General features: G+C 38.9%; 3 non-coding genes across 3 annotated transcripts; all 3 read left to right on the forward strand.

The window, feature by feature from the left end:
• Window positions 1-2,862: 2,862 nt before the first annotated feature.
• TRNAE-CUC (transfer RNA glutamic acid (anticodon CUC)) lies at window positions 2,863-2,934 on the forward strand. The gene has a single exon. It is a non-coding gene; the product is annotated as a tRNA-Glu (tRNA).
• A 4,606-nt stretch (window positions 2,935-7,540) lies between these two features.
• On the forward strand, window positions 7,541-7,612 carry TRNAE-CUC (transfer RNA glutamic acid (anticodon CUC)). The gene has a single exon. It is a non-coding gene; the product is annotated as a tRNA-Glu (tRNA).
• Window positions 7,613-10,353: 2,741 nt separating this feature from the next.
• On the forward strand, window positions 10,354-10,425 carry TRNAE-CUC (transfer RNA glutamic acid (anticodon CUC)). Its single transcript has one exon. It is a non-coding gene; the product is annotated as a tRNA-Glu (tRNA).
• The last annotated feature ends 1,569 nt before the right edge of the window (window positions 10,426-11,994 follow it).

An 11,994-nucleotide genomic window follows, 5' to 3' on the forward strand; every position in this document is an offset into this window, starting at 1 on the left:
TAGAAATAAAGTTCTTTTTTTCCACATCATCGACTACACAGCACAACATTTCCCATATGGTCTATCGGTTAGGATTCCTGGTTCTCACCCAGGCGGCCCGGGTTCGACTCCCGGTATGGGAATGCTAATTTTTCTGTGCTTGTTTTGACATTCAAAGGCTGACGCAATTGGTTGGCCATTGTGGCCTGTCATTTGACCTCCAATTTCCTTACTTATCCATAGAATATTGGAACTGAATGGTAAAGTTTCTAGGCTCTCCTGCCAAAGATAATGAGGAAACTACGTACTGTCTGAGGAAAAAACTTACAATCTTCAATATATCGAATTGACCTGTTAACTCCAACTCAAATGAGGCAAGATTCAACTACTGAAATGAAAAACAGCTTTTTAGTGAAGGCAACACTCTTTTTTTTTTTTTTTTTTTTTTTAAAACCCCATATGTTTTCTGAAACTCTGTGGAATATCTCATATTAATTAGCAAGCAGTTTTCTTAGTTTACTGGTTCAATTTCTGCTAGGGGAGTGCCACTTTTTTCTGCAATAGTTCCTGCATTCAAAGGTCGACACATACCTTGCAGACAAAGTTAATTTAGTTTAAAATTGCTCTTTGCAGCGAAAAAATGCTGACCACAAGAGCTTTTAGCCATTCATTCCATTCTTTTGCACAAAAAGCCATTTGAGCTCATATCGGAAATCATTCTTACCTTCGACTTCCAACTACTTGGTGTAAATGGACTCAAACCCCTCAATATATAATTGTTGATTTTTGGTACTCAGTGGAAACAAATGTGGCTCTCTAGACAAGATGGAGACAAAATCTCCAAAGAAAAGTGCCACATGTGAGGATCACAATCATGACCTTAAGAGTTTGAGATTGACGCGCCACCTATTGTGCTAACAAGGAAAGCTTCTGTTGCAAACGTGCAGAAGTTGCTTACTCATAGAAATAAAGTTCTTTTTTTCCACATCATCGACTACACAGCACAACATTTCCCATATGGTCTAGCGGTTAGGATTCCTGGTTCTCACCCAGGCGGCCCGGGTTCAACTCCCGGTATGGGAATGCTAATTTTTCTGTGCTTGTTTTGACATTCAAAGGCCGACGCAATTGGTTGGCCATTGTGGCCTGTCATTTGACCTCCAATTTCCTTACTAATCCATAGAATATTGGAACTGAATGGTAAAGTTTCTAGGCTCTCCTGCCAAAGATAATGAGGAAACTACGTACTGTCTGAGGAAAAAACGTACAATCTTCAATATATCGAATTGACCTGTTAACTCCAACTCAAATGAGGCAAGATTCCACTACTGAAATGAAAAACAGCTTTTTAGTGAAGGCAACACTCTTTTTTTTTTTTTTTTTAAAACCCCATATGTTTTCTGAAACTCTGTGGAATATCTCATATTAATTAGCAAGCAGTTTTCTTAGTTTACTGGTTCAATTCCTGCTAGGGGAGTGCCACTTTTTTCTGCAATAGTTCCTGCATTCAAAGGTCGACACATACCTTGCAGACAAAGTTAGTTTAGTTTAAAATTGCTCTTTGCAGCGAAAAATGCTGACCACAAGAGCTTTTAGCCATTCATTCCATTCTTTTGCACAAAAAGCCATTTGAGCTCATATCGGAAATCATTCTTACCTTCGACGTCCAACTACTTGGTGTAAATGGACTCAAACCCCTCAATATATAATTGTTGATTTTTGGTACTCAGTGGAAACAAATGTGGCTCTCTAGACAAGATGGAGACAAAATCTCCAAAGAAAAGTGCCACATGTGAAGATCACAATCATGACCTTAAGAGTTTGAGATTGACGCGCCACCTATTGTGCTAACAAGGAAAGCTTCTGTTGCAAACGTGCAGAAGTTGCTTACTCATAGAAATAAAGTTCTTTTTTTCCACATCACCGACTACACAGCACAACATTTCCCATATGGTCTAGTGGTTAGGATTCCTGGTTCTCACCCAGGCGGCCCGGGTTCGACTCCCGATATGGGAATGCTAATTTTTCTGTGCTTGTTTTGACATTCAAAGGCCGATGCAATTGGTTGGCCATTGTGGCCTGTCATTTGACCTCCAATTTCCTTACTTATCCATAGAATATTGGAACTGAATGGTAAAGTTTCTAGGCTCTCCTGCCAAAGATAATGAGGAAACTACGTACTGTCTGAGGAAAAAACTTACAATCTTCAATATATCGAATTGACCTGTTAACTCCAACTCAAATGAGGCAAGATTCCACTACTGAAATGAAAAACAGCTTTTTAGTGAAGGCAACACTCTTTTTTTTTTTTTTTTTTTTTTTAAAACCCCATATGTTTTCTGAAACTCTGTGGAATATCTCATATTAATTAGCAAGCAGTTTTCTTAGTTTACTGGTTCAATTCCTGCTAGGGGAGTGCCACTTTTTTCTGCAATAGTTCCTGCATTCAAAGGTCGACACATACCTTGCAGACAAAGTTAGTTTAGTTTAAAATTGCTCTTTGCAGCGAAAAATGCTGACCACAAGAGCTTTTAGCCATTCATTCCATTCTTTTGCACAAAAAGCCATTTGAGCTCATATCGGAAATCATTCTTACCTTCGACTTCCAACTACTTGGTGTAAATGGACTCAAACCCTTCAATATATAATTGTTGATTTTTGGTACTCAGTGGAAACAAATGTGGCTCTCTAGACAAGATGGAGACAAAATCTCCAAAGAAAAGTCCCACATGTGAGGATCACAATCATGACCTTAAGAGTTTGAGATTGACGCGCCACCTATTGTGCTAACAAGGAAAGCTTCTGTTGCAAACGTGCAGAAGTTGCTTACTCGTAGAAATAAAGTTCTTTTTTTCCACATCATCGACTACACAGCACAACATTTCCCATATGGTCTAGCGGTTAGGATTCCTGGTTCTCACCCAGGCGGCCCGGGTTCGACTCCCGGTATGGGAATGCTAATTTTTCTGTGCTTGTTTTGACATTCAAAGGCCGACGCAATTGGTTGGCCATTGTGGCCTGTCATTTGACCTCCAATTTCCTTACTAATCCATAGAATATTGGAACTGAATGGTAAAGTTTCTAGGCTCTCCTGCCAAAGATAATGAGGAAACTACGTACTGTCTGAGGAAAAAACTTACAATCTTCAATATATCGAATTGACCTGTTAACTCCAACTCAAATGAGGCAAGATTCCACTACTGAAATGAAAAACAGCTTTTTAGTGAAGGCAACACTCTTTTTTTTTTTTTTTTTTTTTTTTAAAACCCCATATGTTTTCTGAAACTCTGTGGAATATCTCATATTAATTAGCAAGCAGTTTTCTTAGTTTACTGGTTCAATTTCTGCTAGGGGAGTGCCACTTTTTTCTGCAATAGTTCCTGCATTCAAAGGTCGACACATACCTTGCAGACAAAGTTAGTTTAGTTTAAAATTGCTCTTTGCAGCGAAAAAATGCTGACCACAAGAGCTTTTAGCCATTCATTCCATTCTTTTGCACAAAAAGCCATTTGAGCTCATATCGGAAATCATTCTTACCTTCGACTTCCAACTACTTGGTGTAAATGGACTCAAACCCCTCAATATATTATTGTTGATTTTTGATACTCAGTGGAAACAAATGTGGCTCTCTAGACAAGATGGAGACAAAATCTCCAAAGAAAAGTGCCACATGTGAGGATCACAATCATGACCTTAAGAGTTTGAGATTGACGCGCCACCTATTGTGCTAACAAGGAAAGCTTCTGTTGCAAACGTGCAGAAGTTGCTTACTCATAGAAATAAAGTTCTTTTTTTCCACATCACCGACTACACAGCACAACATTTCCCATATGGTCTAGTGGTTAGGATTCCTGGTTCTCACCCAGGCGGCCCGGGTTTGACTCCCGGTATGGGAATGCTAATTTTTCTGTGCTTGTTTTGACATTCAAAGGCCGACGCAATTGGTTGGCCATTGTGGCCTGTCATTTGACCTCCAATTTCCTTACTTATCCATAGAATATTGGAACTGAATGGTAAAGTTTCTAGGCTCTCCTGCCAAAGATAATGAGGAAACTACGTACTGTCTGAGGAAAAAACTTACAAACTTCAATATATCGAATTGACCTGTTAACTCAAACTCAAATGAGGCAAGATTCCACTACTGAAATGAAAAACAGCTTTTTAGTGAAGGCAACACTCTTTTTTTTTTTTTTTTAAAACCCCATATGTTTTCTGAAACTCTGTGGAATATCTCATATTAATTAGCAAGCAGTTTTCTTAGTTTACTGGTTCAATTCCTGCTAGGGGAGTGCCACTTTTTTCTGCAATAGTTCCTGCATTCAAAGGTCGACACATACCTTGCAGACAAAGTTAGTTTAGTTTAAAATTGCTCTTTGCAGCGAAAAATGCTGACCACAAGAGCTTTTAGCCATTCATTCCATTCTTTTGCACAAAAAGCCATTTGAGCTCATATCGGAAATCATTCTTACCTTCGACTTCCAACTACTTGGTGTAAATGGACTCAAACCCTTCAATATATAATTGTTGATTTTTGGTACTCAGTGGAAACAAATGTGGCTCTCTAGACAAGATGGAGACAAAATCTCCAAAGAAAAGTCCCACATGTGAGGATCACAATCATGACCTTAAGAGTTTGAGATTGACGCGCCACCTATTGTGCTAACAAGGAAAGCTTCTGTTGCAAACGTGCAGAAGTTGCTTACTCATAGAAATAAAGTTCTTTTTTTCCACATCATCGACTACACAGCACAACATTTCCCATATGGTCTATCGGTTAGGATTCCTGGTTCTCACCCAGGCGGCCCGGGTTCGACTCCCGGTATGGGAATGCTAATTTTTCTGTGCTTGTTTTGACATTCAAAGGCTGACGCAATTGGTTGGCCATTGTGGCCTGTCATTTGACCTCCAATTTCCTTACTTATCCATAGAATATTGGAACTGAATGGTAAAGTTTCTAGGCTCTCCTGCCAAAGATAATGAGGAAACTACGTACTGTCTGAGGAAAAAACTTACAATCTTCAATATATCGAATTGACCTGTTAACTCCAACTCAAATGAGGCAAGATTCAACTACTGAAATGAAAAACAGCTTTTTAGTGAAGGCAACACTCTTTTTTTTTTTTTTTTAAAACCCCATATGTTTTCTGAAACTCTGTGGAATATCTCATATTAATTAGCAAGCAGTTTTCTTAGTTTACTGGTTCAATTCCTGCTAGGGGAGTGCCACTTTTTTCTGCAATAGTTCCTGCATTCAAAGGTCGACACATACCTTGCAGACAAAGTTAATTTAGTTCAAAATTGCTCTTTGCAGCGAAAAAATGCTGACCACAAGAGCTTTTAGCCATTCATTCCATTCTTTTGCACAAAAAGCCATTTGAGCTCATATCGGAAATCATTCTTACCTTCGACTTCCAACTACTTGGTGTAAATGGACTCAAACCCCTCAATATATAATTGTTGATTTTTGGTACTCAGTGGAAACAAATGTGGCTCTCTAGACAAGATGGAGACAAAATCTCCAAAGAAAAGTGCCACATGTGAGGATCACAATCATGACCTTAAGAGTTTGAGATTGACGCGCCACCTATTGTGCTAACAAGGAAAGCTTCTGTTGCAAACGTGCAGAAGTTGCTTACTCATAGAAATAAAGTTCTTTTTTTCCACATCATCGACTACACAGCACAACATTTCCCATATGGTCTAGCAGTTAGGATTCCTGGTTCTCACCCAGGCGGCCCGGGTTCGACTCCCGGTATGGGAATGCTAATTTTTCTGTGCTTGTTTTGACATTCAAAGGCCGACGCAATTGGTTGGCCATTGTGGCCTGTCATTTGACCTCCAATTTCCTTACTAATCCATAGAATATTGGAACTGAATGGTAAAGTTTCTAGGCTCTCCTGCCAAAGATAATGAGGAAACTACGTACTGTCTGAGGAAAAAACTTACAATCTTCAATATATCGAATTGACCTGTTAACTCCAACTCAAATGAGGCAAGATTCCACTACTGAAATGAAAAACAGCTTTTTAGTGAAGGCAACACTCTTTTTTTTTTTTTTTTTAAAACCCCATATGTTTTATGAAACTCTGTGGAATATCTCATATTAATTAGCAAGCAGTTTTCTTAGTTTACTGGTTCAATTCCTGCTAGGGGAGTGCCACTTTTTTCTGCAATAGTTCCTGCATTCAAAGGTCGACACATACCTTGCAGACAAAGTTAGTTTAGTTTAAAATTGCTCTTTGCAGCGAAAAATGCTGACCACAAGAGCTTTTAGCCATTCATTCCATTCTTTTGCACAAAAAGCCATTTGAGCTCATATCGGAAATCATTCTTACCTTCGACGTCCAACTACTTGGTGTAAATGGACTCAAACCCCTCAATATATAATTGTTGATTTTTGGTACTCAGTGGAAACAAATGTGGCTCTCTAGACAAGATGGAGACAAAATCTCCAAAGAAAAGTGCCACATGTGAAGATCACAATCATGACCTTAAGAGTTTGAGATTGACGCGCCACCTATTGTGCTAACAAGGAAAGCTTCTGTTGCAAACGTGCAGAAGTTGCTTACTCATAGAAATAAAGTTCTTTTTTTCCACATCACCGACTACACAGCACAACATTTCCCATATGGTCTAGTGGTTAGGATTCCTGGTTCTCACCCAGGCGGCCCGGGTTCGACTCCCGATATGGGAATGCTAATTTTTCTGTGCTTGTTTTGACATTCAAAGGCCGATGCAATTGGTTGGCCATTGTGGCCTGTCATTTGACCTCCAATTTCCTTACTTATCCATAGAATATTGGAACTGAATGGTAAAGTTTCTAGGCTCTCCTGCCAAAGATAATGAGGAAACTACGTACTGTCTGAGGAAAAAACTTACAATCTTCAATATATCGAATTGACCTGTTAACTCCAACTCAAATGAGGCAAGATTCCACTACTGAAATGAAAAACAGCTTTTTAGTGAAGGCAACACTCTTTTTTTTTTTTTTTTTTTTTTTAAAACCCCATATGTTTTCTGAAACTCTGTGGAATATCTCATATTAATTAGCAAGCAGTTTTCTTAGTTTACTGGTTCAATTCCTGCTAGGGGAGTGCCACTTTTTTCTGCAATAGTTCCTGCATTCAAAGGTCGACACATACCTTGCAGACAAAGTTAGTTTAGTTTAAAATTGCTCTTTGCAGCGAAAAATGCTGACCACAAGAGCTTTTAGCCATTCATTCCATTCTTTTGCACAAAAAGCCATTTGAGCTCATATCGGAAATCATTCTTACCTTCGACTTCCAACTACTTGGTGTAAATGGACTCAAACCCTTCAATATATAATTGTTGATTTTTGGTACTCAGTGGAAACAAATGTGGCTCTCTAGACAAGATGGAGACAAAATCTCCAAAGAAAAGTCCCACATGTGAGGATCACAATCATGACCTTAAGAGTTTGAGATTGACGCGCCACCTATTGTGCTAACAAGGAAAGCTTCTGTTGCAAACGTGCAGAAGTTGCTTACTCGTAGAAATAAAGTTCTTTTTTTCCACATCATCGACTACACAGCACAACATTTCCCATATGGTCTAGCGGTTAGGATTCCTGGTTCTCACCCAGGCGGCCCGGGTTCGACTCCCGGTATGGGAATGCTAATTTTTCTGTGCTTGTTTTGACATTCAAAGGCCGACGCAATTGGTTGGCCATTGTGGCCTGTCATTTGACCTCCAATTTCCTTACTAATCCATAGAATATTGGAACTGAATGGTAAAGTTTCTAGGCTCTCCTGCCAAAGATAATGAGGAAACTACGTACTGTCTGAGGAAAAAACTAACAATCTTCAATATATCGAATTGACCTGTTAACTCCAACTCAAATGAGGCAAGATTCCACTACTGAAATGAAAAACAGCTTTTTAGTGAAGGCAACACTCTTTTTTTTTTTTTTTTTTTTTTTTTAAAACCCCATATGTTTTCTGAAACTCTGTGGAATATCTCATATTAATTAGCAAGCAGTTTTCTTAGTTTACTGGTTCAATTTCTGCTAGGGGAGTGCCACTTTTTTCTGCAATAGTTCCTGCATTCAAAGGTCGACACATACCTTGCAGACAAAGTTAGTTTAGTTTAAAATTGCTCTTTGCAGCGAAAAAATGCTGACCACAAGAGCTTTTAGCCATTCATTCCATTCTTTTGCACAAAAAGCCATTTGAGCTCATATCGGAAATCATTCTTACCTTCGACTTCCAACTACTTGGTGTAAATGGACTCAAACCCCTCAATATATAATTGTTGATTTTTGGTACTCAGTGGAAACAAATGTGGCTCTCTAGACAAGATGGAGACAAAATCTCCAAAGAAAAGTGCCACATGTGAGGATCACAATCATGACCTTAAGAGTTTGAGATTGACGCGCCACCTATTGTGCTAACAAGGAAAGCTTCTGTTGCAAACGTGCAGAAGTTGCTTACTCATAGAAATAAAGTTCTTTTTTTCCACATCATCGACTACACAGCACAACATTTCCCATATGGTCTATCGGTTAGGATTCCTGGTTCTCACCCAGGCGGCCCGGATTCGACTCCCGGTATGGGAATGCTAATTTTTCTGTGCTTGTTTTGACATTCAAAGGCCGACGCAATTGGTTGGCCATTGTGGCCTGTCATTTGACCTCCAATTTCCTTACTTATCCATAGAATATTGGAACTGAATGGTAAAGTTTCTAGGCTCTCCTGCCAAAGATAATGAGGAAACTACGTACTGTCTGAGGAAAAAACTTACAAACTTCAATATATCGAATTGACCTGTTAACTCAAACTCAAATGAGGCAAGATTCCACTACTGAAATGAAAAACAGCTTTTTAGTGAAGGCAACACTCTTTTTTTTTTTTTTTTAAAACCCCATATGTTTTCTGAAACTCTGTGGAATATCTCATATTAATTAGCAAGCAGTTTTCTTAGTTTACTGGTTCAATTCCTGCTAGGGGAGTGCCACTTTTTTCTGCAATAGTTCCTGCATTCAAAGGTCGACACATACCTTGCAGACAAAGTTAGTTTAGTTTAAAATTGCTCTTTGCAGCGAAAAATGCTGACCACAAGAGCTTTTAGCCATTCATTCCATTCTTTTGCACAAAAAGCCATTTGAGCTCATATCGGAAATCATTCTTACCTTCGACGTCCAACTACTTGGTGTAAATGGACTCAAACCCCTCAATATATAATTGTTGATTTTTGGTACTCAGTGGAAACAAATGTGGCTCTCTAGACAAGATGGAGACAAAATCTCCAAAGAAAAGTGCCACATGTGAAGATCACAATCATGACCTTAAGAGTTTGAGATTGACGCGCCACCTATTGTGCTAACAAGGAAAGCTTCTGTTGCAAACGTGCAGAAGTTGCTTACTCATAGAAATAAAGTTCTTTTTTTCCACATCACCGACTACACAGCACAACATTTCCCATATGGTCTAGTGGTTAGGATTCCTGGTTCTCACCCAGGCGGCCCGGGTTCGACTCCCGATATGGGAATGCTAATTTTTCTGTGCTTGTTTTGACATTCAAAGGCCGATGCAATTGGTTGGCCATTGTGGCCTGTCATTTGACCTCCAATTTCCTTACTTATCCATAGAATATTGGAACTGAATGGTAAAGTTTCTAGGCTCTCCTGCCAAAGATAATGAGGAAACTACGTACTGTCTGAGGAAAAAACTTACAATCTTCAATATATTGAATTGACCTGTTAACTCCAACTCAAATGAGGCAAGATTCCACTACTGAAATGAAAAACAGCTTTTTAGTGAAGGCAACACTCTTTTTTTTTTTTTTTTTTTTTTAAAACCCCATATGTTTTCTGAAACTCTGTGGAATATCTCATATTAATTAGCAAGCAGTTTTCTTAGTTTACTGGTTCAATTTCTGCTAGGGGAGTGCCACTTTTTTCTGCAATAGTTCCTGCATTCAAAGGTCGACACATACCTTGCAGACAAAGTTAGTTTAGTTTAAAATTGCTCTTTGCAGCGAAAAAATGCTGACCACAAGAGCTTTTAGCCATTCATTCCATTCTTTTGCACAAAAAGCCATTTGAGCTCATATCGGAAATCATTCTTACCTTCGACTTCCAACTACTTGGTGTAAATGGACTCAAACCCCTCAATATATAATTGTTGATTTTTGGTACTCAGTGGAAACAAATGTGGCTCTCTAGACAAGATGGAGACAAAATCTCCAAAGAAAAGTGCCACATGTGAGGATCACAATCATGACCTTAAGAGTTTGAGATTGACGCGCCACCTATTGTGCTAACAAGGAAAGCTTCTGGTGCAAACGTGCAGAAGTTGCTTACTTATAGAAATAAAGTTCTTTTTTTCCACATCATCAACTATACAGCACAACATTTCCCATATGGTCTAGCGGTTAGGATTCCTGGTTCTCACCCAGGCGGCCCGGGTTCGACTCCCGGTATGGGAATGCTAATTTTTCTGTGCTTGTTTTGACATTCAAAGGCCGACGCAATTGGTTGGCCATTGTGGCCTGTCATTTGACCTCCAATTTCCTTACTTATCCATAGAATATTGGAACTGAATGGTAAAGTTTCTAGGCTCTCCTGCCAAAGATAATGAGGAAACTACATACTGTCTGAGGAAAAAACTTACAATCTTCAATATATCGAATTGACCTGTTAACTCCAACTCAAATGAGGCAAGATTCCACTACTGAAATGAAAAACAGCTTTTTAGTGAAGGCAACACTCTTTTTTTTTTTTTTTTTTTTTTTTTAAAACCCCATATGTTTTCTGAAACTCTGTGGAATATCTCATATTAATTAGCAAGCAGTTTTCTTAGTTTACTGGTTCAATTTCTGCTAGGGGAGTGCCACTTTTTTCTGCAATAGTTCCTGCATTCAAAGGTCGACACATACCTTGCAGACAAAGTTAGTTTAGTTTAAAATTGCTCTTTGCAGCGAAAAATGCTGACCACAAGAGCTTTTAGCCATTCATTCCATTCTTTTGCACAAAAAGCCATTTGAGCTCATATCGGAAATCATTCTTACCTTCGACGTCCAACTACTTGGTGTAAATGGACTCAAACCCCTCAATATATAATTGTTGATTTTTGGTACTCAGTGGAAACAAATGTGGCTCTCTAGACAAGATGGAGACAAAATCTCCAAAGAAAAGTGCCACATGTGAAGATCACAATCATGACCTTAAGAGTTTGAGATTGACGCGCCACCTATTGTGCTAACAAGGAAAGCTTCTGTTGCAAACGTGCAGAAGTTGCTTACTCATAGAAATAAAGTTCTTTTTTTCCACATCACCGACTACACAGCACAACATTTCCCATATGGTCTAGTGGTTAGGATTCCTGGTTCTCACCCAGGCGGCCCGGGTTCGACTCCCGATATGGGAATGCTAATTTTTCTGTGCTTGTTTTGACATTCAAAGGCCGATGCAATTGGTTGGCCATTGTGGCCTGTCATTTGACCTCCAATTTCCTTACTTATCCATAGAATATTGGAACTGAATGGTAAAGTTTCTAGGCTCTCCTGCCAAAGATAATGAGGAAACTACGTACTGTCTGAGGAAAAAACTTACAATCTTCAATATATCGAATTGACCTGTTAACTCCAACTCAAATGAGGCAAGATTCCACTACTGAAATGAAAAACAGCTTTTTAGTGAAGGCAACACTCTTTTTTTTTTTTTTTTTTTTTTAAAACCCCATATGTTTTCTGAAACTCTGTGGAATATCTCATATTAATTAGCAAGCAGTTTTCTTAGTTTACTGGTTCAATTTCTGCTAGGGGAGTGCCACTTTTTTCTGCAATAGTTCCTGCATTCAAAGGTCGACACATACCTTGCAGACAAAGTTAGTTTAGTTTAAAATTGCTCTTTGCAGCGAAAAAATGCTGACCACAAGAGCTTTTAGCCATTCATTCCATTCTTTTGCACAAAAAGCCATTTGAGCTCATATCGGAAATCATTCTTACCTTCGACTTCCAACTACTTGGTGTAAATGGACTCAAACCCCTCAATAT

The sequence above is a fragment of the Anomaloglossus baeobatrachus genome, chromosome 4, assembly GCF_048569485.1.
Source record: "Anomaloglossus baeobatrachus isolate aAnoBae1 chromosome 4, aAnoBae1.hap1, whole genome shotgun sequence".
NCBI lineage: Eukaryota > Metazoa > Chordata > Amphibia > Anura > Aromobatidae > Anomaloglossus > Anomaloglossus baeobatrachus.